The sequence below is a fragment of the Macaca mulatta genome, chromosome 11 (genome assembly GCF_049350105.2).
Source record: "Macaca mulatta isolate MMU2019108-1 chromosome 11, T2T-MMU8v2.0, whole genome shotgun sequence".
Taxonomy (NCBI): Eukaryota; Metazoa; Chordata; class Mammalia; order Primates; family Cercopithecidae; genus Macaca; species Macaca mulatta.
Window position 1 is genome coordinate 66,352,919 of NC_133416.1, and position 27,173 is coordinate 66,380,091.

Consider the following 27,173-nt stretch of genomic DNA (forward strand, 5'->3'; position numbering starts at 1 on the left):
GGATGGGGAAGCCTCACAATCATGGTGGAAAGCAAGGAGGAGCAAGTCACATCTTATGTGGACAGCAGCAGGCAAAGAGAGAGAGAGAGCTTGTGCAGGGCAACTCCTGTTTTTAAAACCATCAGATCTCGTGATTCCCATTCAGTATCACAAGAAAGACCCACTCCCATAATTCAATCCTATGTCACTGGTTCCCTCCCACAACATGTGGGAATTATGGGAGCTACAGGATTAGATTTGGGTGGGGACACAGAGCTAAACCATATCACTAACTAAAGAATTGGGGCATAATCATCAAATAGAATGATTTTTAAATGAATATTTATGTATTATAAAGAAATGGGGAGAAGAATTTGGTTAGAATTCAATCCTTGAAACATGGCTGACATCTATGTTCATTTTTGGTTAAGGGTTAGTCTATGATGTGGGTGGGCAGAACTTAAGCTGAAAGCTATAGTGTTACTAGCTTTTGGTATTAGAGGATGGAGTTTGAGGCTTTCAGGGTGGTTGAGAATTGAGGAGAACATTCTTAAAACAATGAATTCAAAAGCAGAGAATCCCTGCATTGTCATACAAACTGAACCAAACTAAACATGCACCAGGGGGACTCCAAGAAACTTATCAGAAAGCAAAAGCTAGATGGCTGAAAATGTTGAACAGAGATTTTAGCTGCTGCTAAATCAGAGTATCTAAAAATAATAAAAATAGTTGACCACACAAAATAGTTCTGGAGAAATTGCAACTTTAAAACACCTCTGGTGAGAATACAAAATGGTAAACCACTTTGAAAAGTGTTAAACATCCATCTGCCATATGACACAGCCATTTCATTCCTAGGTATTTGCCAAACCAAAATGAAACCTATGTTTACATGAAGATTGCATGAGGATGCTCATAGCACCTTTATGTGTAACAGCTACAAAATGGAAACAACCTAAATGTTCGACATCGGCATGAATAAACATATTGTGGTGTATCCATACGATGGAGTACATTTTACTCAGCAGTAAAAATGAGCAAACGGTTAATACATTCAATAACATTGATGAATCTCAATGCTGCTATTTTAAGTGAAAGATGCAAGTAATAAAACAGAGTATACTGTATTACTGAATGTACATATCATTCAATGAATTTCAAATTAATTGACAGTAACAGGAAGTAAATCATTGGTTGCCTGGGAGAGACAGCAGGTAGAGGCAGAAGGAAGGGGCTACAAAGGGCAAGAGGACACTTGGGGGGGTGACAGAAATATTTTTTATATCGGTGTGGCAATAGCTTCATGGGTGAATACATATGCCAAAACTTATCATCAAATTATATACTCTAAATTATGTGAGGTCTATTGTTCTTCAATTATACCTCAAACAACTGCATTAGTCTGTTTTCACAATGCTCTAAAGAACTACCTGAGACTGGGTAATTTATAAAATAAAGGGGTGTAATTGACTCACAGTTCCACATGGCTGGGGAGGCCTCAGGAAACTTACAATCATGGTGAAAGGTGAAGGGAAAGGAAGGCACATCTTACATGGCAGCAGGAGAGAGAGAGAGTGAGGGGGGAAGTGTCACACTTTTAAATCATCAGATTTTATGAGAACTCACTGTCATGAGAACAGCATGTGGGAAATCTGCCACCATGATCCAATTACCTCCTACCAGGTCCCTCCCCTGACACAAAGGGATTACAATTGGACATGACATTTGGGAGGAGACACACAGCAAATCTGTATCAATAACCTTTTATTTTAATATTTTATATTCTCTGTTGAAACACATGCTACTTGCTTTGCTTACTCTTTTCTCACAGCAACATTTAATTGTCCTTGAGAACTCAAAATGCAGTGTGGTGACTGATCATCTTGGACCATGTTAGGCACTACCTTGAACTGTTCCTCAGGGAACAGTTATTTCCCTGTTTCCATTGTTTTGAAGACAGATATACTAACCTATATGAAATGTTCTCACCAGACTTATAAATGACCAAAAGTTGGAAGTGTGAAATGGTGACACATAAAATGAATCTAAGAGATATTTTAATTTGCATTATTGATTATCTTACTTTGAACCTTCATATATTCACTGCCAATATTAAAATGAAATTCCCATCTCATGTATGCTAAATAGAAGTTCAGACTACCCTCATACATTTAAAGGATGATTTTCTAACACCAGAATCTTTAAATGATCATCTTTCAACAATGAATCCTTCCATATATATATATATATATATATATATATATACACACACACACACACACACATATATTTATACCCTTATGTATATACCCTTATTATCCATACTAAGTGTATGGATAACGTATTTCTTTTGCAAACAATTTGTTTTTCATCCAGAATCAGCCAGCATTCATTGTGACTTAAGGAACATTGTGTTTCAGTCTTAACTAACTTTGTGAATTTACACAACAGTAGTTAAGAGAGGTAGACATTGCAGTCTTTGTTTTTTAAATAAATAATTATATAAAAAAACCAGATAAATGCTTTCCTTTGAGAGGCAGTATTAGAATTCATATTAAAACTCAAGAATCCTTAAATGATCAGACCATTAATAGCACTCTGTCTTTATGAAAAAGAAATGGTTTCATAGATGGAACCAGGGAACAGTGCACAATTTAATGGTGCAAAAATTCTACCAACTTTACAAAAATTATGCATAAGAACTTGGTCTGCCTTGTCACTTAAGATAGTTCTTACATTTTGCATGATATTTATTTGCTTAGTTTGCTTAAAGCCTTTTTACATACTTACATAACTTAATTCGGACAAATTCTCCACAAAAGGTGGAGTGAGAAACATCGTGATAAAATTTTTATAGTCAGAAAAATAAAGCTTTAAAACGCGTATTGAACTCGTAACATATTTAGTAGCAATGTTTCTGCTCTGGTAACCTCCATACCACCAGATTTCATTTTCCCAAGCATTCTTAACTTTATTTTGGAAAAATTTTTGACATATATTGTTAGTATTAAGAAGCAAGTACTTAGAAGCAATTATTATTATAACCTCTACCCATGTGTTACTTATCTCTAAAGAACTTGGATATATTAAAAAAAAATAGTTCCTTTTTTCCTCACAATTGCCATGTAAGGTAGGTTAAATAAAGGTGTGGACAAAGTTATCTGAAAAAGAACTTGGAGGAAAGACTTTATTCTGGTGAACAGTTTGCAAATTAGAAAGACCACAGTCCTCTATGTACAAGGAAGGTGCTTTCTAGAGAACAAAGAAAGGGTTCAGATTTTATAACAAAAGTTTACACCCAGGTTTCCAGTCAGATCTGTTTATGCAAATGAAAGATTGACAGTTGTTTAGTTCTGATTGGTTAATAAGCTGAGATCTGATTGGTTGAGGCAGTTAAGCTGTGATTGATTGGTTGGTTCAGGTGAGCATTGAAAAGTCTCAAAGTTAAAAAGGTACAGTTTTCCAGGGTTTTCAGGCAACTCAAAGAATATGTGTAACCTCTACTCACCAAATGGCCACTTGGCTCTATTTTAAATTTAGGCACAGTTAGCTACTTGGGATCCATCATGAAGGACTGGCTCTTTCAGGTTCACATTTGTTCACCAAGTGATGAACCTCATTTTAGAGTGTGGGGACTGGAACTTAGGGAAGTGATTTGTAACTTTGCTCCAGCTTGAGACTTGGCTTGGAAATAACCCTGAGCTCCTAAGGCTTGGAATACCAGCATTGACAGCAGTACCAGGGTGCACCTCAGGAGTCTGCTCAAAGAAGTGAGGCGATTAGGTGGTGAACTGCTGATGAGAACCCAGTGCTAACAAGACAGAGGTGATGCATACAATCCCTTTAGACACCAGTTAGCTCAGCCCTGGTCTCTAATTCAGTCAAATCCAAATAAGTATTTTTACATGTATGTTTTCCTAATTAGCTCTTACTCTAGCTGGAGTTCAGAGATAAAAGACACATGCTTAAGATTTCTTCTACCTTGGTAAACTAGGTCTAGTATTTTACCAACACCTAGAGAAGAGATCTGTACAGAATTAAAAAAGAAAAAAAAACCCTGACAAAGTAAAACCGATATCAAGATGGGCAGGATGTTATATTAACCTGGGGTGGAAGGCATGTTTGACAGGTGTAAATATTAAAGAAAGAAGTTAACATGTCATAATTTTAAATTATTTTATTTGAATTTTTATGAAAGTGCTTTCTATATTTTTAAGGTTTGATCAGTATGGAAGAGAAAGGTACATTATTATATATGGAGATATATATAATTTTTCTATGAATATTTTTAAAGAACTCTATCACTAACTCTATCATATGTCTTGCATGTATTGGGAAAATGGGTAGTTACAGAGGGGAGGTGGCTTGCTGTGTCCTAATTTGATATTGCAGATATAACCTTGTATGTTTAGATTTACTAAAATTAAGAAAGTTTAAAATGTAAGGACAGGCACAGGAAAAATCAGTGTGATTCTTATTTTTATTATGAACAATTAGATATTTATGTAAACTAAAATAGTATCTGTAGATTATTTTTGGAGAAAGTCTTGCCACTCCCATGTTTTAAAGACCAATTTTTTTTTTTTTTTTTTTTTTGAGACGGAGTCTCGCTGTGTCTCCCAGGCTGGAGTGCAGTGGCGTGATCTCGGCTCACTGCAAGCTCCGCCTCCCGGGTTCACACCATTCTCCCGCCTCAGCCTCCCAAGTAGCTGAGACTACAGGCGCCCCCCACCACGCCCGGCTAGTTTTTTGTATTTTTAGTAGAGACGGGGTTTCACCATGTTAGCCAGGATAGTCTCGATCTCCTGACCTCGTGATCCACCCGCCTCGGCCTCCCAAAGTGCTGGGATTACAGGCTTGAGCCACCGCGCCCGGCAAGACCAATTTTTTATTAATTAAATTATTTCTTGCAGTGAGAAAGGAGTTTGGAGACAGAAAGACAGAAGAGTTGATATTCCACTCAGAGATGTCAATTTTCAAAGAAATTTCTGCCCATTACGGATGCACCACAAATACTAGTCTATGCAATATATATTTTGAAAAGAATGTTTTTTCATGAAACTATAATTTTCATTCATAAGAATATATTTCCTGACTTAGCATTTTATAGACTAGATTAAAATTTTGTTCCCCAAAGTAATTGTGTGTGTGTGTGTGCATGTGCGTGTGTATGCATTCCTGAGGATTATTCTAAGGCTGAACTCGTTCATAGAAATGGAATTTTTCTGTCTATGCTCACATTTTAAAACAGCTCACACAAGTCAGGCAGAGACTGCCAACACCTTGGTTTCTAATTCTTTTTGCTAGTTCTATTAGAGGGGGCAAGTATAAACTGACTATGGGAAACAGTACTCCCGTTCTCATATTCTTTATCAACATACATAAATTGGAAGAAAGATAGAGAAAGAAAGAGAGGGGTACGGAGGGAGGAAAGGAGGAAGAAGAAAGAGAGAGGAGGGGAAGTAGGAAAAGAGGAGAAGGGGAATATACTGGGGGAAAGAGAGGAGAGACAGAACCTTTCCACTAAAGTTAGCATCTGAGAGAGAGGCCCACGGAATTGAATTTTTTTTTTCTTTTTTTTTATCCGTTTGACAAACCAGCATTTGGTCCTTGCTTTGATTATCCTGAGACAAGACAGTGCTTTGTTTACCTGAGCTAGCTGACCATCTCAGCTGTGACAGTTTAAAATTAGGCCACTATTTATAATTCAAGCTATGTGTAAACAAAACAAAACACAATACAACCAATGAAGGAGGTTGGTTTGTTTATTTTTTAAAGGTAGGGGCATTTTGTAAATCAGACAGAGATAGCTTTCTTGAATAAAATGACATTTTTAGTTCTTTGTCTTGAACTTTCTCCTAAGGCACCTTTTGCCTGGCTCACTAGTCAAGAGGGACTGAAGAGGAATTGAAGGAATTCTAAACATCCCCAAAGCCTCTAGTGATTCTCCAGATGTGTCTTTTCAAGAGGTTGGCTACTTGTAGGGAGGGTGGCTATACCTTAATTATTCAATCACTTTTAATGTTTTACCTAAACTCTTTGCCAAATAGGTAGTCATTGCATTTCTTTAACTATATACAGCCATCATTTGATTATAAATTCTACCAAAGATTGATTGCTTGATTTCAGGTTTAATTTTAAGATTTAAATGGCTGACTCCTTAGCTTGCTCAATTGTATTCTTTGTCTCTGATCACTTACTCCATAGAACACTGCTTATCTTTAAATAAAATGCATTAAACTCCTTTGTTTTCAGATGCTCTAATATTTATGCCTATTGGGGATTTATACCCTAATAACTTGGGCTACTAGTCTGTCATAAAATATAAACTCTAGCCATATTAAATATGGTAGACTTGTCCTAAAAGTCAGATTTATACCTTCAATATACCATGGAATTTATAATACAAATAAATTACTTTTTTTGTATTTGTTTTAAAATAAGAAATTGTAGTCTCTTGAGTTCTAGAGTTTCTGTAAGAACAACAGAAGGAACGCTCAGCTAATGTTTAGTACCCATATGCTTCATTAAAGTGACCAGATGTCCTGCATTTGTCAAGGGAAAAGGGGAATTGTGTTCCTCTCTCTCAAATATTTCCTTCAAAAAGTCTATCATGGATACATTTTGTGCCTTCACTGCCCTTTTTAAATAATTCTTATTCATGCCTTATGATAAGAACATTACAACTGGTAACAAACTGCTTTTAAATTTGGGGTTTCAGATTTTCTACAGCAAAAAATTGATTGTGTTTGTTGGGTTTTTTTGTAGTTCTGTAGTTTAGTGTTACAAAAATTTGTATCAGAATTCTCATCCTGCCTACATAGTCCTAAAACTAAATTTATAATGTAAAGCAGGCATGATCCTGTTTACTTTTTTAAAGCCTGAGTTCCAACACACATTTTAAATCTCAGTAAAATGTGGCTTATTTTCTCAGTAAATACTGTCAGGAAAAATTGTCCAAACCTTGGAAATGGAAGAAGAGATTATGGAGCATCCTTTAAATGAAGTGCTATGTTTTGTCTGTTGAATTTTTCAAGGTTTATCAGATTCTGAAGAGGTGTGCTCCTTTGAGTGACTTCCTATGAGGCTAAATGTCTCAAACCTTTTAGTCTCAGGACCCCTTTACACTCTTAAGAATTTTTGAGGGCCCTAAAGACTTTTGTTTATTTGCATTTTATCTATTGATATCTACCATACTATAAATTAAAGCTAAGCAATTAAAATAAATATATGTGTGTTAATTTATTTTAAATAACAATAATAATTCCATTGCCTATTAGCATAGGACACCGGCTTATTTTTATAAAAAATAATTTTTTATTTTGAAATAAAATTTTCAGGTGAAGAGTGACATTGTCTTTACAATTTTGCAAGTTTCTTTAATATCTGGCTTGATAGAAGGGAACGGATTGTCGTGTCTACTTCAGCCTTCAATTGGTTGCACTGTTATTTTGGTGGATGTATATATAAAATATCTGGTACCACACAGTTACGTATGGAGTTGGAAAAGGGAGGAGTATTTTAACACCCCTTAGCTATAATTGTGGATGTTTTTCTTTCACATTACACCAAAAGTTGGCAAGTGGTAGTTTCTTAAAGGTTAGTTGCAATGGGGTATCTAAAGCAATATTGATGAGCTTTAAAACTATTCCTTTTGACTCTGTTGGCTTATCTTGCACATTAAATGGGCCATTTATCTATGTCAAATTATGTAACATTATTTATTCGTCATATAGAAATTATTGGTTTATGGATATATGCAGATTTTCAAAATGTTAACACGTTTGATTGCCCAATATTAAAATATCAAATTTGTCTATATTACTACCAATCCCATTAGACAGTTTGCAGATTAGATGTTCTAAAGGAAAGATTCATTTATTGTTGTTTGGAGAATAACTTTAAAATGCTCGTGACATTAGACACAGGGATCTTACTGAAATATATTTTCTTAAAGAGATAATTGCACAAGTGTATTAGTCTATTCTTAAACTGCCATAAAGAACTACATGACACTGGGTAATTTATAAAGAAAAGAGGCTTAATCAGCCCATGGTTCCATGGGTTATACAGGCTTCTGCTTCTGGAGAGGCCTCAGGAAACTTACAATCATGGCAGGAGAAGCCCATCTTCACATGGCTGGCAAGAGACAGCGAGCAAAGGGGGAAGTGCTACACACTTTTAAACAACCAGATCTCATGAGAACTCACTCACTATGACAAAAACAGCAAGGGGGGAAGTCCACCCACATGATCCAATGATCTCCTACCAGGCCCCTCCTCCAACATTGAGGATTATAAATTGACATGAGATTTGGGTGGGGACACAGAGCTAAGCCATATCATTCTGCCCCTGGCCCGTCCCAAATCTTACATTCTTCTCACATTTCAAAACAAAATTATGCCTTCCAATTATCCCCCAAAGTCTTAACTCACTCCAGCATTAACTCAAAAGTCCAAGTCCAACATCTCATCTGAGACAAGGCAAGTCCCTTCTGTCTATAAGGCTGTAAAATAAAGAAAAAGTTAGTTATATCCAAGACACAATGGAGATACTCACATTGGGTAATTTGCTCCTATTCCAAAAGGGAAAAATTGGCCAAAACAGAGGGGATACAGGCCCCATGAATGTCTGAAACCCAGGAGGGCAGTCATTAAATCTCAAAGCTCCAAAATAATTTCTTTTGACTCCATGTCTCATGTCTAGGTCACACTGATGCAAGGGCATTGGGGATAGGGTCCCAAGGTCTTGGGCAGCTCCACCCCTGTGGCTCTGCAGGGTACAGCCCTTGCGGCTGCTTTCACAAGTTGGCATTGAGTGCCTGCAGCTTTTCTAGGCTCACAGTGCAAGCCGTTGGTGGATCTACCATTCTGGGTCTGAAGGACAATGGCTGTTTTCTCACAGCTCCACTAGGCAATGACCCAGTGGAGATTCTGTGTGGGGGCTCAAACCCCACATATCCCCTCCACACTGCACTAGTAGAGGTTCTCCATTTGGGGTCTGCCCATGCAGCAGACTTTTGTATGGACATCCAGGCATTTCTGTACATCCTCTGAAATCTAGGTGAAGGCTCCCCAAGCTCAACTTCTGTCTTCTGGGCACCTGCAGGTCTAACATCATGTGGAAGCTGCCAAGGCTTGGGGCTTGCACACTATGAAGCAACAACCTAAGTTGTACCTTAGCCCCTTTTAGCCATGACTGGAGCTGCGACAGCTGGGAGGGAGGGTGCTATGTACTGAGGCTGCACAGAACGGCAGGGCCCTGGGCCTGGCCCATGAAACCAGTTTGCCCTCCTAGGACTCCAGGCCTGTGATGGGAGAGGCTTCCACAAAGATCTCTGAAATGCCTTGGAGGCATTGTCCCTTTTGTTTTGACTATTAACATTTGATTATCTTTACTTTTGCAAATGTCTGCAGCTGGCTTGATTTCCTCCCTTGAAAATGTTTTGGTTTTTTTCTACTAGGTGGTCAGGCTGCAAATTTTCCAAACTTTTATGCTCTGTCTGTTTCCCTTTTAAATGTAAGTTCCAATTTCCGGTTATTTCTTTGTTTCTGCAGATGAATGTAGACTTTTAAAAGCAGCCTTGCCACATCTCTCTAAGCATTTGTTGCTTAGAAATTTCTTCTATTAAATATCCTAAATCATTTCTCTCAAGTTCAAAGTACTACAAATTGCTAGAGCATGGGCACAATGCTGCCAGCCCCTTTACTAAAGCATAGCAGCAGTGACCTTTACTTCAGTTCTGAACAAGTTTCCCATCTCCATCTGAGACATCCTCAGCCAAACATCTCTGTCTATATCACTATCAGCATTTTGGTCACAAGAATTTAACAAGTCTCTAGGAAATTCTGAACTTACCCTAATCTTTCAGTCTTTTTCTGAGCCCTCCAGCCTCTGCCCATTAACCAGTTCCAAAGTTGCTTTCATATTGCCAAATATCTTTATAACAATACTCCATTTCTCTGGTACTGATTATCTGTATTAGTTCATTCTCGCACTGCTATAAAGAACTACCTAACACTGGGTAATTTATAAAGAAAAGAGGTTTAATCAGCTCACAGTTCTATGGCCTGTACAGGCTTCTGCCTCTGGAGGGCCTCAGGAAACTTACAATCGTGGCAGAAGGTAAAGGGGAAGCAAGCACATCTTCACATGGCTTGCAAGAGTCAGGGAGCAAAGTGGGGAGTGCTACACACTTTTAAACAACCAGATCTCATGAGAACTCACTATCACAAGAACAGCAAGTGGGAAGTCCACCCCCATGATTCAGTCACCTCCTGCCAGGCCCCTCCTCCAACACTGAGAATTATAATTTGACATGAGATTTGAGTGGGAACACAGAGCCAAACCACATCAACAAGTATGTAAAACGTGTGCGCAATATAAACACAAAGGTATTCATGAGAGCACTGTTTATAATTGAGAAAGATTGGAAATTACCTAGGTATAGAAAGCAGAGATTATTTTACACATTAAAATACTGTGTGTGTGTGTGTGTGTATATATATATGTGTGTGTGTGTGTGTATGTGTGTGTTTAGTGGCAAGAAAAAAATATATGTGCTTCATGTAGAGTGAAAAATTTGTTATAAAATAGCATTATAGTAAGATCACAAAGAATTTTTGTGTATGCATATTAGTGTAGATAATAGAGAGACAGAGAGATAATGTTTCAGATAAAGTTTTGAAGATTCACCACAATGATAATCAAATATCTCTGAGTTGACATATTTAGGAGATGTTGTTTTTCCTTGTAAGAACTTGATTGTTTAATTATTTTGTTTTTTAGAGAAGCATGTATATTTTACAGTCAGAAAAAAATAATAAACCATTAGCTTTTTGGAAATGAAAGTCAGTTTTGTTTCTAAAATTAGATAAAATAGATGTGTTTTGTTCTGACAGCTAAAGTTGGCAAGATTTCAAGGCAGTATGTAGCTTATGTGGTACTAGTAGAAGTATTAGTGCAATCTACCTGACAAGTAGTTGGGGTTAAAAGTCTTAACATTTTCATTCCTGATAATTTATCTGATTTACTTCTACTAATTATTCCTATGGACATATTCAGTGATCTATTCAAAGTTTTGTATAAAATGCAAATGTCAAACAATAGAAAATAATTAGAATGTATTATATTATAGTGTATTCATTTGGTAGACTACCTTGTAGACATTACTATAGATCACTCAATATTTTTGCCTGGTTGTCTATAGTTGCATGCTGCTGTGATTTGGGAAAGGAAGGAAGTAGAAAGTTGAGAAATGGGGGTCATAAGCCATTTTTCCTTTTTTTGGTAGATTCTGTGGGATTTCTTGCCTCTCCATTCCTTCCTTTACTTGTCCCCACTTTGATCTCAAGTCTCCACTTATCCTTTCTCCACAACCTTGATTTTTAGTGGTCCATGAGTCTAGTTGTTACTTAGAATGACAGGTCCACATATCTAAATTTTTCTTATGGTATTTTACTTCTGAGATTCAGAAATACTGTTTCAAAAAACATTGAAAACAATTATTCTACATTGTAAAGAGGTATGCAAATGAATATGAGTATGCAAGAGATACTCATAGGTGCCTGGGAATACACTTTTCATTCAGAGAACAGCAAAAAAGAAATTTCTAATGCAGTCATGCCTGACTGAGTGATGGGGAGACATTTTGCACAATGTGTCTTTAGGCTATTTGTCATTGTTTGAACATCACAGAATGTGCTTACACAAACTTAGACTGTGTAGCCTACTACACACCTAGGCTGGGTAGTCTCGCCTACTACTCCTAGGCTGTAGTTCATGTTACTGCCCTGAATAGTTTGTGTATCTAAACATTTCTAAATGTAGAAAAGGTACAGTAAGAATACAGTATTAGAATCTTATGGATCATGCTCACATATGTGGTCCATTGTGGACTGAAATGTTGTTATGAGGTGTATAACCATAGTTTCATGTCTTTTTTTCTAAAGGATGATATAAATATCAATTTTCTTTTTATTTGTTTTATAAAAGTATTAACAGTTGTTTATTTATTTATCTATTTATTTATTTTTTGAGATAGAGTCTTGCTCTGTCAACCAGGCTGTAATGCAGTGGCACAATCATGGCTCACTGCAACCTCCGCCTCCCAAGTTCAAGTGATTCTTCTGCCTTGGCCTCCCGAGTAACTGCATTACAGATGCCCACCACCACACCCAGAAAATTTTTGTATTTTTAATAGAGACATGGTTTCACCATGTGTTGAGCCAGGCTGGTCGTGAACTCCTGACCTCAAGTGATTTGTCTACCTCAGCCTCCCAAAGTGCTGGGATTACAGGCGTGAGTCGCTGCCCCGACCTGTTATTTGAAAGTACATTTCCTAAGTACATTTAAAACAGTTTTGGGAAAAAATTATGTTAAATTTAGGTTTCTGTATACTTGAGAGCAACTAGAAAGCATTAAACTTTATGATCTAGCAGATACAGATTCTCAAAGCTAAGAGCTAGAAAAATTTCTCATGAGTAAAATTAAATTGCTCATCTATAGGATCTCTGAGTCTTTTCCAAGTTTCATAGCAAAAGAGATTCCCCAAATTACCTTTATTTACTTATTTTTAAAGTAGAATTCTGAAATCCTAGGTTGAATGAGATAGAATAATATGCATATTTTAATATCTAAATTTGGGTTTTTCTAATTAGCAACACATCTATGTTGAATTGCTAATGAAAAATTGTCAATCTTAATATTATCATATATTTTTCAACCATAACCCCACTCTGAAGATAGTATTATTAATGCTTTCAGTGAAGTCATAGTTATTTTCTTTGGCTGTACCAACACAAGAGGGACAAAAACCATAGTCTTCTCACATTTAAAAAGCCAAATAGAATATAATTTTCATCTTAATCATATGAAATGATATTTACTATCCAAAAACTTTCCTATAACTCTGTTATAAAAAAATATGTTCACTATGTCTGGACAATGTCAAACTCATTTTTCATGCATTCCCATTTCATTGCTATGTTCAATGATTAAATCTAAAGAAAATTTTAATAGATCCCTCACCTAAAGCAAACACAAAAAGCATCAGTGGCAACAATGAGGATGAAAGGAAAATACTGTAGCTCTCACTAAAGGGCCTAAAAAAACTTCTGCTTTAATTTCTCTAAATCCATGATAATGCTGTGTTCTTTTTAATTATACTTTAAGTTCTGGGGTACATGTGCAGAACATGCAAGTTTGTTATATAGGTATACACTTGCCATGGTGGTTTGCTGTAGTCATCAACCTGTCATCTACATTAGGTATTTCTCCTAATGCTATCCCTCCCCTAGCCCCCCAACCCCCGACAGGCCCCGGTGTGTGATGTTCCCCTCTGTGTCTATTTGTTCTCATTGTTCAACTACCACTTATGAGTGAGAACATGTGGTGCTTGGTTTTCTGTTCTTGTGATATTTTGCTGAGAATGATGGTTTCCAGCATCATTCATGTCCCTGCAAAGGACATGAACTCATCCCTTTTTATGGCTGCATAGTATTCCATGGTGTTTATGTGCCACATTGTCTTTATCCAGTTTATCATCGATGGACATTTGGGTTGGTTCCAAGTCTTTGCTCTTGGAAAGTGCCACAATAAACATACGTGTGCATGTGTCTTTATAGCAGCATGATTTATAATCCTTTGGGTATATACCCAGTAACGTGATGGCTGGGTCAAATGCTATTTCTAGTTCTAGATCCTTGAGGAATCACCACACTGTCTTCCACAATGGTTGAACTAATATACACTCCCACAAACAGTGTAAAAGTGTTCCTATTTCTCCACATCCTCTCTAGAATTTGTTGTCTCCTGACTTAAGGATTGCCATTCTAACTGGCGTGAGATAGTATCTCATTGTGGTTTTGATTGGCATTTCTCTAGTAACCAGTGATGATGAGCATTTTTTCATGTGTCTGTTGGCTGCATAAATGTCTTATTTTGAGAAGTGTCCATTCATATCCTTTGCCCACTTTTTGATGGGGTTGTTTGTTTTTTTCTTATAAATTTGTTTAAGTTCTTTGTAGATTCTCGATATTAGCCCTTTGTCAGATGGATAGATTACAAAAATTTTCTCCCATTCTGTAGGTTGCCTGTTTGCTCTGATGATAGTTTCTTTTGCTGTGCAGAAGCTCTTTAGTTTAATCAGAACATTGTTGTTTAAGTTACTGCCTGTGTAGATGATTTAAAATGATGTGATAATTCAGGGAAAATTCACAGGGTTTGGGGCTTGGGTTTATGTGGATTTATCTCCTGTAGTTTTAGTTAGGTTAAGTTTCATATACAACATTTCTAAACAAGGTCTGATAATACTGCCAATATTTGCATGGCTTAGAGTATAAACTATTATTAACCCTAATGATAACAAATGCAAAATTGTGCATTTTAAATGCTAATTGCACACAAAATGCCTAATGAAATTTTCAACTTTTAAGAGAGCGTGTTTATAGGGTATGAATTTGAACTTACTATGCTAGAAGGCTGGTTTTACAGAATTTTAACACTAGTAAATTGGAAACAACTCTAATTTTCTTTCCATTGAAAAACAAGGTCACTCACTATGGATGAAGAAAAAATTATATATATTATTCATTAATAATGTTACATCATACATGCATTTATATGCTCTGAAACAATCTGGATGCTGCTAAGAAATAATTTTTCCAAAGAGCAGCTTTTCAAAAAGTGCTTTAATGCATGTTCACTGCATCATATTTTTTTTCTCTCGAAGACATTTGCTTTTATATTGTGCTATCAAATGACTTTGCTTTTTAGCTATACCTATTACAATGTCCTACTAAAAATAATTCATGCAACCAATACAACGTTGGTTAGGGAATGAGTTTTCATAAGGGATTCCTTATACTTACAAAATTATCTTTACAAAATCATTTACATGTAGTGTCTCATTGCTCATCAAAATAACTTGATTGTGCAAATATTATCTGTAGTGACCAGAAAATAAAACTATGACCCAGAGAGATTAATAATTGCTAGTTAAATGGTGAATGTGAAAAAAGCATGCAGTTATCTTGACCTCTTATTGAGTGTTCTTTTCACTACCACATTGAGGGAGGGGATCATTAACTCACATCCTGGAGGCTATCAAACTGACATGAATCCTTGATCATAATTGACCTAAATTATTCTGATCTACCACTGTTTAAATTAAAATTCAACAAATAATTGCTCAACTTCAATTTTATGCTGACTGTAGAGACCTGGCCTTGGAGGGCTTCAAAAAGGAATCTATCTCTCAGAAAATAAAGAAAAGCTTTTATTGGATTGAATTAAAGTGATTTATTTCTTTTTTCTTCTTTAAAGATCTTTTCATTGATTGCGATTTTTAAAAATCCCTTAGGAAATTCCTTATAAATGTATAAAGTTGATTTTGTGGTAAAATTCTTTTCTGCTATTTACTTTTTTTATTCCTTGGAGTGCTTGCAACTTTTTTCCTCTTCATGTCTACTTTCACTTCATCCATGCACCCATGATCTCATATAGCTTTTCCACCCTTTAATCTTTTTTTCTGCTCACTTAAGATAGGCTTATTGCAAACATACATTTCAACCTTATGGTGGAGAATTTAAAAGTGAAATTGGAAAGAACAGAGGGATGTATTTAACATTCTCTCAGTGTTACTTCTGCCTTTATAAACTGAGGAAATTTCTATTTTAGTAAAATTTTATTTAGTAAAATTCATATATAAGCTGAGAAAATTTTTATTTTATTAAAATTTGTAATCAACCTTTATGCTCTTGACCAATATCATTTGAGATTTCATTAGGTGTAAAGGCCTGTGCTAAGTGATGGGAATTAAAAGATGTTTAACACCCAGTCTTCCATCTTGAGATGTCTTGGCTTGAGTAAAGGCTGCCAGTGGAGTATTTTGGCATGTTTATTTTTGACCAATTTTTAGATTTTTAACAGAATCTTAATAGATTTTTTATTTAACCATAACTCTGTGACTCTTACATATCATACAATGGAATTTTATTAGTTACATTAAATTGGAAGGAAGAAATGAGTTAGATAGAGAGGTTACTAAGCCTTCTTGGTTAATAAAAGTATCCTTAAATAATTCATGGCTTATATGAATCAGTATTGTCAAATGTCGAAGAACTAGAATTTGGAGAGCCATAATTTGTCATGTATAAAAGAAAAATCACAACTAATTTTCTTGCATTCCATTTGACTAGCTGAAATTCCTTTTTTTTTCCTTCCAAAATTGGCTTGAAATTTTTAGGCACTATTCAATATAAAACCTGTCTCTTTTCAGTTTAGAGGAATAATATTTTGCATATATACTTATACAGATATATATATGTATGTCTGTGTGTGTGTGTGTGTGTATAAAGCATTTCATACACACAAGTACTAAGACTTTCTTTTTTTTTCAGTTTAGCTGATTAAAATATTAAATTTTGTCTAGCTATGGAGTAAGGCTTTTTCCATGATTTTCAAAGCATGGTTACTGAAACAGTGAAAGCCTGTATTTTATTGGCAAAGAATTATAAGATTTTGAATCTTTAATCAAGAAGTGTTAAATGCTTCAGTTTATAATGGGTTATGAATTAACCAGAATTCTCCACACAAATCTGTCTGCTTGAGTGAAAAGACTGATTCTCTACTTGCAGTATCCCCTACAGTACAGCCTTCTACTGATCACAAGTGACGGTAGTCCAGGTGACATGAGAGTGATCTGATCATGTACAGAAATGCTTAAGTATTGTTGGCATAAATCCACTCGGAGTTGCTGGGTTTTCACTTGAAAAGGAGTCTGGAAATGTGATTTAAATGACATTCTATCTTTTCTTCTGCTTGTGTCTTAAAGTCCTTGCCTGTCTCTTGTAGCCAATGTAATGCATAAACTCTTCCAAGGAAGACAGGCAGACAAGCTCAGGGTTTGATTCACTGCCAGTTTTGTTCCAACAGTTGTATGAGTGCCACATTCATGAAGCTAATGCCCCTTTTCTGGCCCTACCACAGGATTCCAAGTTTTCTTTCCAGATGGCTGTGCAGCTTCTGCCCCACCAGCAGGCTGGAGTCCTTATGCACTCAACAAAAGAGATGTGTGCTTGACTCTGAAATGTTAGCATGGCGTTTCTAATTATAACAATACCAAGAATCATGCAACTGGAGATATACATGGAGAAGGCAACTTGTTTGGTAAATAGTGGTGTGGATTTTTTTTTTGTCACTTATCTGAAGAAATAATATGTCCTATTTTTAATATCAAGAGAATACATTCCTTCATTTAAGCATTCAATCATTTATTAAAAAATTACTTTGCTGAATATAATTCACTGTGTTTTTCTCTTAGCTAGGTGCTGGGACTATGGAAACAAATCTTTCATTTCTATGGGCCATGGACTCATAATTAATTTTGAGACAGGTAAGGAAGATATGTCTGAGGATAACAAAGAGGGAAGAGTAACCAATATACCTCTGGGGACAGATAACTGTAGAAACATGTAAGGTTCCGGAAAGGAGGGGAGTTCAGGCTGAACATGGAGGTTTTGATTTTTTTCTTTCTCTCAAAGTGAAAGAAATTTTTTCTTTCCCAATTTCAAATTCATAGTTTTTAATCTTCCACAAATGATCTCTTAATTCTCAGGATAAGGGTCTTATATGTGTGTGTTATTCGCTCTTTTCACATATGAAAAAGTTGAGCCTCAGAGATTAAACAACTTGCTCATGTCACATGGCTGGTACTTGAAGAAAGAGGAGCTAAAAATACTCCTCTGAAAGTGGTACTGCCCCTTTCGGCAATACTCCCTTGGCATCTATGGCCCTGCCATTTTCAGCATGTGTCTCCTTTATTAGATGGTGTTTTGGCCTCAAAGTCATAGTATTTCATGACTTAAAGTAAACTCACAATTGAGTATCCAATTTGATTTCGGTTGACCCAGAAACTAAGGCATTATTTCTTGCTTTTGTTTGCAGATATTTGAGAGAGGAACAAAGTAAAAACAAAGTAAAATGATACAAGTAATATGTTTATTGAACAATGATGGGCAGGAACTACATTTAGTACTTTAGTGCTTTAGCTCACAATAATCTTATGATCAGTTACTTTGTTTCCATTTTACAGATAAGCAAACTGAGTCTTGGAGTAATTAAGTAACTTGCCCAATGTTCCTCAATTTGCATGTGGAAGACCTTGGATTCAGCCCTGGCAGCCTGATTCTAGAGCTCAGGAACTTCACCACCATCAAGACACAAGTTTAGTTTCCTCTATGATAGTTCAATAATTAATAAAATATATGATCCAAACTATCTGGAAATAGGTGACCCAAACTATCTGAAGAGCCTTTCTGAACTTTTAAACTACAAAATTATTCTACTGTATAAACATTAAGGAAAGGTAGAATAGATTTGATACACTTACTGTGCTTTTTCTCAATTCACCATGTTATATCAATTTCCTTATATTTAAAACATAAACTGATGTAACAGCTTCTTATTTGTGCACAATACATTAGCATATTAATGATGACTTTTTAGACAACAAGGCAGAGTACACAGAGGTGTTTAATGTTCTTACATCTCTTCTGCCAACGCTGTCATAAAAGTGCTTTTCCAAAACTATAGTAATACATTGTTCCTATCACTTTGGCTCACCTTTCGGATTTGGCCAAGAATTAAGAGAATCTGTCTCATCAACAGATTCAAATGTGTTTGCATTTTCTCTATCTTAGAGGAGCTTCTGAATTATTCTCTCCAAGTGTTTAGGGAAAAGAGAAAAGATAGGAGACAAGAGAAGTAAGATAATGTAAATTCCAGGAGACAGAGAATTAACATTCTCTGTTTTTGATTCATGATTCAGAATAGGGTTCCATGGAGTGTTAAATCAGAGTGTGATTCTGTGGTACAGGAACATTGTAGTTGGTGTAGTGTATCCCACAATCCTAGAAATGAATGATGAAAGGTATTTCTGGAGAAGCTGGTCATTACTACAGCAAAAGTTAAGGGTATATGCCATATATAGTTCAGGCAGCGACGTAGTCTTGAAAATTGGATTTCTTTCTTGCAGGCTTGATTTTCCTAACGGTAAAATTAATAGTGGGTATTATATTAACTAAGATTATTCAGAGCTGTCAAGTTAAGGTAAAATGGACACGTTTTGTAAGTTTACTTGACAGTGGTAAAATGTCCACATTCTTACTCACTTATGAAATTCTAAAACATTTCAGTTGTATTTCCAGTTGCAGCAGGATATGATATAAATTAGATGTCAATAGGACATTTAGGAGTGTTATTTACCCCAATTAATTTAACCTTCTTTGTGTACATTTTGCACTGCTTTAGTACTTAACATTTTAGGACTAGTTGACTTGTACATGGAATATAACATTGCAGCTTCCTCAAATAAAAAATGCAGGTGTATTTAAAATGAACCTAAATAGCTGGTGAAAGAGCTTCTTAGAAGTTGTACTTATTTTAAATTAGAATTTTAAAATAAAACATGAAAATGGTTTTTGCAATTGCAGAATTATATTTTTGCTGCCATTATAGGAGAATAATTTTTAGAGTTCTCTTGAAATAGAAATATATATTTTAAGTGCTAGTCCAAAATTAAAAGAAGATCACTCTGTAACACCATTAGAGAGAAAGAGAGACTGAAATGGGGAAGATATAAGTAATAACAATTAGAAAAATGTGATAACTGCAAAAACCTCATTTATGTACCATTTGATTTCTGAATTACTTTGCTTTGTTCTTCCACAGAAACAGGAGGTACTGTGTCACATGAAATTACTAAAATAATAAATTCTTATTTTCTTGAGGGGAAATTATGTAGTCTGATTTAAAAATATAATGTAGTGACCAAAACAGCAGATTAGCAGAGAATATGATTGCCTCTGATTGTCCTTCAATATCACCTCAGATTCTAAGGTTATTATTCATTCATTTGTAATGAGGTATCTCATCTCCTCTGCCATTTACTATGTTTAAAATCCCACAAGAATCTATACTGCTTCCAGAGAAGTGACATAACACAAAGATTGGCATGTCCTTGTGAGCAAGTTGTGTACCAAAAACATAACGTACTCACCAAAAATGAAGCCATTTTACATCTTTTGTCACTGGATCTAATTGGGTAGTTAGGTGACTTACAAGAACATTTTCTTTGCTATATCTAAGTTGAAGTTAAACTTGTGAGTCCTTTTTCTTGGAAGGAGATTGAAAAAGATAAACTTTCACACAGAAAGTGATTTACCAGTCATTTAAAGAATTCATTTCTGTTTTGTTTCATATATTACTACTGGGCTAAATCTGTTTCTTTCCGGCTTTTTCTTAAAGCGGGATTTCAATTGTAATGCTGCCATCATAGTTCACAGGAGAGAAATTCTTCAACTTTCTCTGGAGTCAGACTACATGTAATGAAGTTATTCCCGAGGTGATTAGTCATTACAAATTCAAGTTATGATATGCTTTGGCTGTGTCCCCTCTCAAATCTCATCTTGAATTTTAGTTCCCATAATCCCCACATGTCATGGGAGGAACTCAGTGGGAGGTAATTTAATCACAGCGGCAGTTACCCTCATGCTGTTTTTGTGACAGTGAGTAAGTTCTCATGAGATTTGATGGTTAAGTGTTTTTCCCCCTTTGCTCAGCACTTCTCCTTGCTGCTGCCGTTTGAAGAAGGACGTGTTTGCTTCCCCTTCCACCATGATGGTAGGTTTTCTGAGGCTTCCTGAGCCATGCTGAACTGTGAGTCAATTAAACCTCTTTCCTTTATAAATTACCCAGTCTCAGGTATGTCTTTATTAGCAGCATGAGAATGGACTAATACAAGATATAACAACAACAAGAACAATAATAATGTCAAGGTATTTATGCATATAATCAGCTGCAGCCACATCACATCAAAAGTAATAATGACAACTATTCATTAAAAAAAAGAAAGAAAGTTCTAAGGGAAAATGAAAAAGTGCCAGTGTTTCAGTGGAACTCTTGGAAACTTTGTCTCCAAATTGATTTATTTTTTAATTTGTTGGGGAGGGAAAACAAAAATACATTTTCCTTCCCCACATCATAGGTTCATTGACTGGGGCCTCTGTCATAAAAGACAGATTAACAAGAGAAAGGCATACACATTTATTTAATATTATTTTTACATGATACAGGAGCCTTCATAAAGAAGTGAAGACTGAAAAAAAAATCAGTTAAACCTGAGTGTTTTTTAAATAGATTTGAGGAAGAATAGAGAATCATGGAAAAACATGAGGCAAAAAAAAAAAAAAAAAAAAAGAGCAAGAAAGAAAGAGAAGAAAGAAGAAAGAAAAGAAAGAAAGAAAGAAAAAGAAAGAAAGAAAGAAGAAAAGAAGGAAAGAAAGAAAGAAAGAAAGAAAGAAAGAAAGAAAGAAAGAAAGAAAAAGAAAGAAAGAAGGAAAGAAAGAAAGAAAGAAAGAAAGAAAGAAAGAAAGAAAGAAAGAAAGAAAGAAAGAAAGAAAGAAAGAATTAAAGGGTAATAAGCCAGGGGAAGCTTAGGCCTTTTTGTTGAGATTCCTCTTGGTGTCCCTGTGATCTGTGTCTTTAGGGGTAAGGATGCTCCTTTCCTCCAGGCATTGAGAAGCCACCTCTCACACGAAGAACTATGACCTTCTCCAGGGGAGGAGTGAAGAAGTCAGAGATACCTTCCTGAGTATCTATTTCACAAATTCCTTCAACTTAAAATATTCCATAAGTCAAGGTGCCACATTTTAGGAGAGCCTATCTTGAACTCTGTCAAGTTCTATTTTTTTTTTTTCTTTTAATGTGATGGAGTTTTTGGGGTGTGTGTGTGTTTAGTGTTGGGTGAGAAAAATACCTTCTATCCTAAAATACTAGTTGTAGTTATGTACAAATAGTCATAAACTCAGTATTTTAAAGAGAAAAAAGAAATCTTAACCATCATTTAACCCAATAGTTATAAAAATGTCAGATCATCAGAATTACCTAGAATTGCATGTGTGTATTATATGATCTTAAATTGTATCATATGTGTGTGTATATATATATGTATGTATAGGTGTTGCTGAGTTTCATTTCTGGAGAGTCAGTGCTAATTCACAAGGTATGGAGAATGACAATGCAAGGTTTCCTCTATGAGCAGCCAGGTTGGGAAACCATTTATGTTACAAGTTCTGTAACTTTGCACATGAGGCAACTGAAGGCTGTGTAGATTGACCGATCTACCAAATATCATACAGCCGTCGGATACCATAGTCAGTAATAAACCCAGGCTTTCCGACTCTTGACTTTTCCCCATAACCGAGGTTTTTTTCTTCAAGATATTTTATGAGACATTGCTAATCCCTTGACTATGACTTTGAATGTCTGACACTTCACAGATACTCAGCTCTTGTTATTTGTCTAATAAATAATTATTTATGCTGTTGATTCACTACTTATCCTTTAAAAGTAACGTTAAAAATAAAGTTGTTAACACTTGTTTCCTTTCATTGGAAATGATTTTCACATTTTCTCATTTCTATTTGTTAACACTTATCTTCAAACTTGTGGTTTTTCACTTCAAAGTTAAACTATTTAAATTCAGAAAAAGTTGTTTATTAAATTCACTTGTTTAACAATTTCAGAAAAGTCAGCCAATGAATTGTTTATTGAGAAGGCTGTTCCCTCCCTCCCTCCCTTCCTTGCTTCCTTCCTTCCTTCCTTTCTCTCTTCCCTCCCTCTTATAATCCCCAGAGGAAATGGCAGATGTGAATGGCTGAAATGTAATGTGATTGACTTGTCTCCCTAGTTTGTGTATTACTGCCCTCTGTTGGATACAATTAGGTCTGCTCTAATATGTTAGACTGTCTTGCCCCCTAGTGGTTTGTGCAGAAGACAGTAATGAGGACATTGGAAAACACTGTGTGAAAGATCAGCTAATTATTTATTTACTTTTAAATAACACAATTTGACCAAAGCCTGATTTTATAATAACTAATTTAACATGTAACAACTCACCTTGCTTGTGTCTCAAATTTCATTTATGAACAAATCAATAGACTTATTACTAAGTTAGAGAAATATGTTGTTATACAAGAAATATAAAACTTACAGTTACTTTTTATGCACAACTCAATTTATCACTTCATTAATTGGAGACTTCTTCTTTTTTTTTTTTTTTTTTAGAAGCACACTACAATAGTTAATTTTATTTGTTCAAGAGCTCATATTGCAAGCATTAAACCAAGCATAGGCTTTGATTCTATGAGCCCAAATTCACATATTGAAGATCAAAGCAAACTGCGATCCACGTACACAGATGAAAACTAAAGGCTCAGAGTTAATAACATTGTAGTTTTTAAATTTCTATAGCCTAGCGCCCAGTAGTCACAGGTCTTTTAGGTCCTTCTGGATGTCCCACAGGGTATCCGTACTTTTCTTGAGTTGAGCAACTTCATCATCCTTTAGCTTCTGGTTGATAACGCTGGTTAGTCCTCGGGCATTGAGGATACATGGAAGGCTCAGTAAGACTTCATTCTCGATGCCATATATCCCCTTTACCATTGTTGACACGGGATGAATCCTGGATAGATTTTTCAACATGGATTCAATAAGATCAGCCACACTTAATCCAATAGCCCAGTTGGTATATCCTTTTAGCTTGATGACTTCATAGGCACTTTCAACCACCATCTTATGCACTTGCTTCCAATTTTCACGATCATTGTCCGTTCCCATTTCTGGATTCAATTCCTGGAGAGAAACACCTGCCACATTCACGCCACTCCATACAGCCACACTTGAGTCGCCATGTTCCCCCAAAATCCATCCATGGCAGCTGCTGGGATGAAAGCCAATTTTTTCAGCCATACGGTAGCGAAATCTAGCAGAATCCAGATTACATCCGCTTCCAATCATGCGGTGTTTGGGTAATCCACTTAGTTTCCAGGTAACATATGTAAGAATGTCCACTGGGTTGGAAACCACAATTATGATGCAATCAGGACTGTACTTGACGATCTGAGGAATAATGAATTTGAAGACATTAACATTTCTCTGCACCAAATTGAGCCGACTCTCCCCTTCTTGCTGAGGGACTCCTGCAGTTACCACTACAATCTTAGAATTGGCAGTCACAGAATAATCTTTATCTGCCACAATTTTAGGCGTCTGAAGAAATAAGCTCCCATGCTGCAAATCCATCATTTCTCCTTTAAGCTTATCTTCCAAAACATCCACAAGAGCAAATTCATCAGCCAGAGACTTTCCCAGAATGCTGATAGCACACGCCATACCACTTGTCCAACACCCACTACAGTGATCTTATTGTTTGGGACTGTTGCCTCTTCTTCCGCAACTGGTGCAATGAGTTTTTCCTTAAGAGTTGCCATTTTACACAGGAGGGAGAAGGCGCTGGAGACCTCAGTAACAGCAGTGCGGAGAAGACAATGTGAGCTGCCTGCGTCTCCAACTGGAGACTTCTAATGGGCCATTTTCTGAAAATTGAATTTATTTCCTCTTCTTCTTCTTTCAGAGATAGGTCTGTCTCTGTTGCCTGGGTTGGAGTGCAGTGGCTTCAGGTTCCTAGCCTCAAGCGAACGTCCTGCACCAGCTTCCTTTGTAGCTGGGACTACAGGTGTGCATCAACACACCAGGCTAATTTTTAAATTTGTTTTTGGAGAGACAGGTCCCGCTTAATTTCCCAGCTGGACTCGAACTACTGGCTTCAAGAGATCCTTTTACCTCAGCCTCCCAAAGGTCTGGGATTACAGATGTGAGCCACTGAGCCCAGTCTGAAAATGGAGTTTCCTGAACTGGAATGAGTTTTATTCACTGTGGCTGAGATTCTGCAAACTGAAGCAGAGACATGCAGCAGAGATTTTTTTTTTTTTTTTTTTTTTTTCTGAGACAGGGTCTCACTCTGTCACCCAGAGTGGGGTGCAGTGGCATAATCTTGGCTCACCACAACCTCTACCTCCCAGGCTCAAGCAATTCTCCTTCCTCAGCCTCCCGATTAGCTGGGATTACAGGCGTGCAGCCCTACAACCCAGCCTTTTTTTTTTTTTTTTTTTTTTTTTTTTATTTTTAGTAGAGACATGGTTTCACCATGTTGTCCAGGCTGGTCTTGAACTTCTGACTTCAAATGACCGACTTATCTTGACCTTCCAAAATGCTGGGATTACAGGTGTGAGCCACTGAACCTGGCATGAATTTAAATTAGAAAAAAAGAGACACTTTAAGCAAATTTTTTTGACAAAATATGAAAAATAAGTAAGTTGGCTATAGTACATTTACTACTATTTCAAAATAAAACATAATCTGCATAATCACCCATTCAATTAATTCATTAGAAATTAACCTAATTTGTCCAACTCTCAGATGAATAAGAAGTAAAAAAGACTCTTGGTTTCTTGGAGCCTACACTCCTCAGATTTGTAGATCCTGTCAGGTTGAGTCTTATATCTAAGAATAGATTAAATTTTCCCCCTTTCTCCTATCACTCCAAACTTACCACTCTCATGGCTCTTATGAATTCAGTTTTTTTTCTTGTTTATCATCCCAATAATCCATATCTGTATGTCCTAGGGTATAGTACCTGAACCAAGGTGAGTTTTTAATGAATCTTTGTTTTCACTGCCGCCTGTCTCTTTATAACCCTTAACTCTTCTCTTGCCCCCTCTGGTATTCAAGAAACCCTGAGACTTTACCATGAAAAATTCCTCTACTGAAAGGTCGATCAGCCATCTATTGCCTTAAAATGAAGTCTTTGCCCAGAAAGTAACAATGTATTTGCCCAGAAGTAAATTAAGCTTTATCTTGAGTTTTAAATCAAGTATGTATTTAATTCATCTTCCTCTCTTCCAGGCCTACACACACGCGCGCGCGCACACACACACAGACACACACACACACACACACACACACAGACAGACAAAGGATAGACTCTGGAGGACAAAGGGCAGGAATTTACGGCGCAATTGGTCTTCTCACTCCATAAACAGTATGCCTTAAAATAGCAAATCTACCTCATCTTTTTTTTCTTCTTTTATTCATTCTTTTTGTTCTTCTTAAACTAAAGAACTTGCCCTTCTCTCTCAGTGTCAGCAGGGATGACACTTAGTCAGGTATGGCTGTACTGGTTGTGAAGAGCTGGTATCTGTCTGAATTGATTGCTGCATCTGTCCTGATGAGCTGCTGCTTATTACAGATTCCGAAGATTACCATAGGACAGCAGGCAGTTTTCATTTGTCCACACCAGAGTTTTGTGTGTGGTGTTCCCTTTTTTCTAGAATCACTTACCTCTCTCTCTTCTAATCCTGAATTCTCAGTCATATTCTAGTAGTCTACTTATATGTTATTTGGTGACCCTGAAAAATTCCAGGATAGAATTGATCACAGCCTCATTTGAGTCCATTCTGTGCTTTGTGAAAACCCTGTTAAGGTACTTTATCATTGTTCTGCATATTCCTGAACACTGGGAAACTTCAGCTATGAACAGTATTTTTTTAACTTAAAAATAACTGTTAAACTTGCCTTGTATTTTAAAATTTGCTCCTTTTCACCCTTTTTGGGGATCACTTCTTAGTCAGATGTTATGGATTCTTACTAGGTCTTTTTGAATTTTGTTCTTTCTTTCTATAAATCTTAGATTTTTAAAAACTTTTATCTTTCAATTAATTAATCCTCCAATCATTTTAATTTCTAAAAGCTCTGTCTTTTTCTTTTTTTTTCATAACCTTTCATTCCTATTTGGTGGATACTGTATCTTCTTTATTCTTTCTGAGAAAACATATTTGACTTTGAACAAATTTTCATCATTATGTTACACAAATTATCTGTTTCTATTGTATCTTTTTCATGTTGCAGATATCCTGTGGTCCATGTTGAATGTTGGTTTTTATGCTGACACTTAGAAGGAATAAACAGGAAGCACTGTGTGTGGTCAAGTTCAGCAGGCTTCACTTTAAGGTTAGTGGGCGGGGGTAGCCATTAAACCAAATCTTAATGCTGGAATAAGGAAAACTGTGCTCTACAGTTTATTTAGAATTTCACTGATTAACCAGAGGTAGATGATGCAGTTTCTTTGGAGAAGAGTCCTGTGATTTTTGTCCAGAGCTAAGTGCCAGGTAGCAGGATATAGTTCATCCGAGTACTGGGAGACATCTACTGTCTGCTGACCTTGGGTCCCTGAGACAAAGCCACTCAAGAGTCTCCTTAGTCAGGTTAAATTTATCCTTGAGTTTGTCTTTTGC

General features: G+C 36.2%; 1 long non-coding RNA gene and 1 pseudogene across 1 annotated transcript; one reads left to right on the top strand and one right to left on the bottom strand.

The window, feature by feature from the left end:
- Positions 1–16,974: 16,974 nt before the first annotated feature.
- On the top strand, positions 16,975–21,203 carry LOC144333238 (uncharacterized). Its single transcript, XR_013401749.1, has 3 exons — positions 16,975–17,148; positions 17,303–17,374; positions 18,074–21,203. It is a non-coding gene; the product is annotated as an uncharacterized LOC144333238 (long non-coding RNA).
- A 1,895-nt stretch (positions 21,204–23,098) lies between these two features.
- On the bottom strand, positions 23,099–24,364 carry LOC713520 (L-lactate dehydrogenase B chain-like; annotated as a pseudogene).
- Between the last annotated feature and the right edge of the window lie 2,809 nt (positions 24,365–27,173).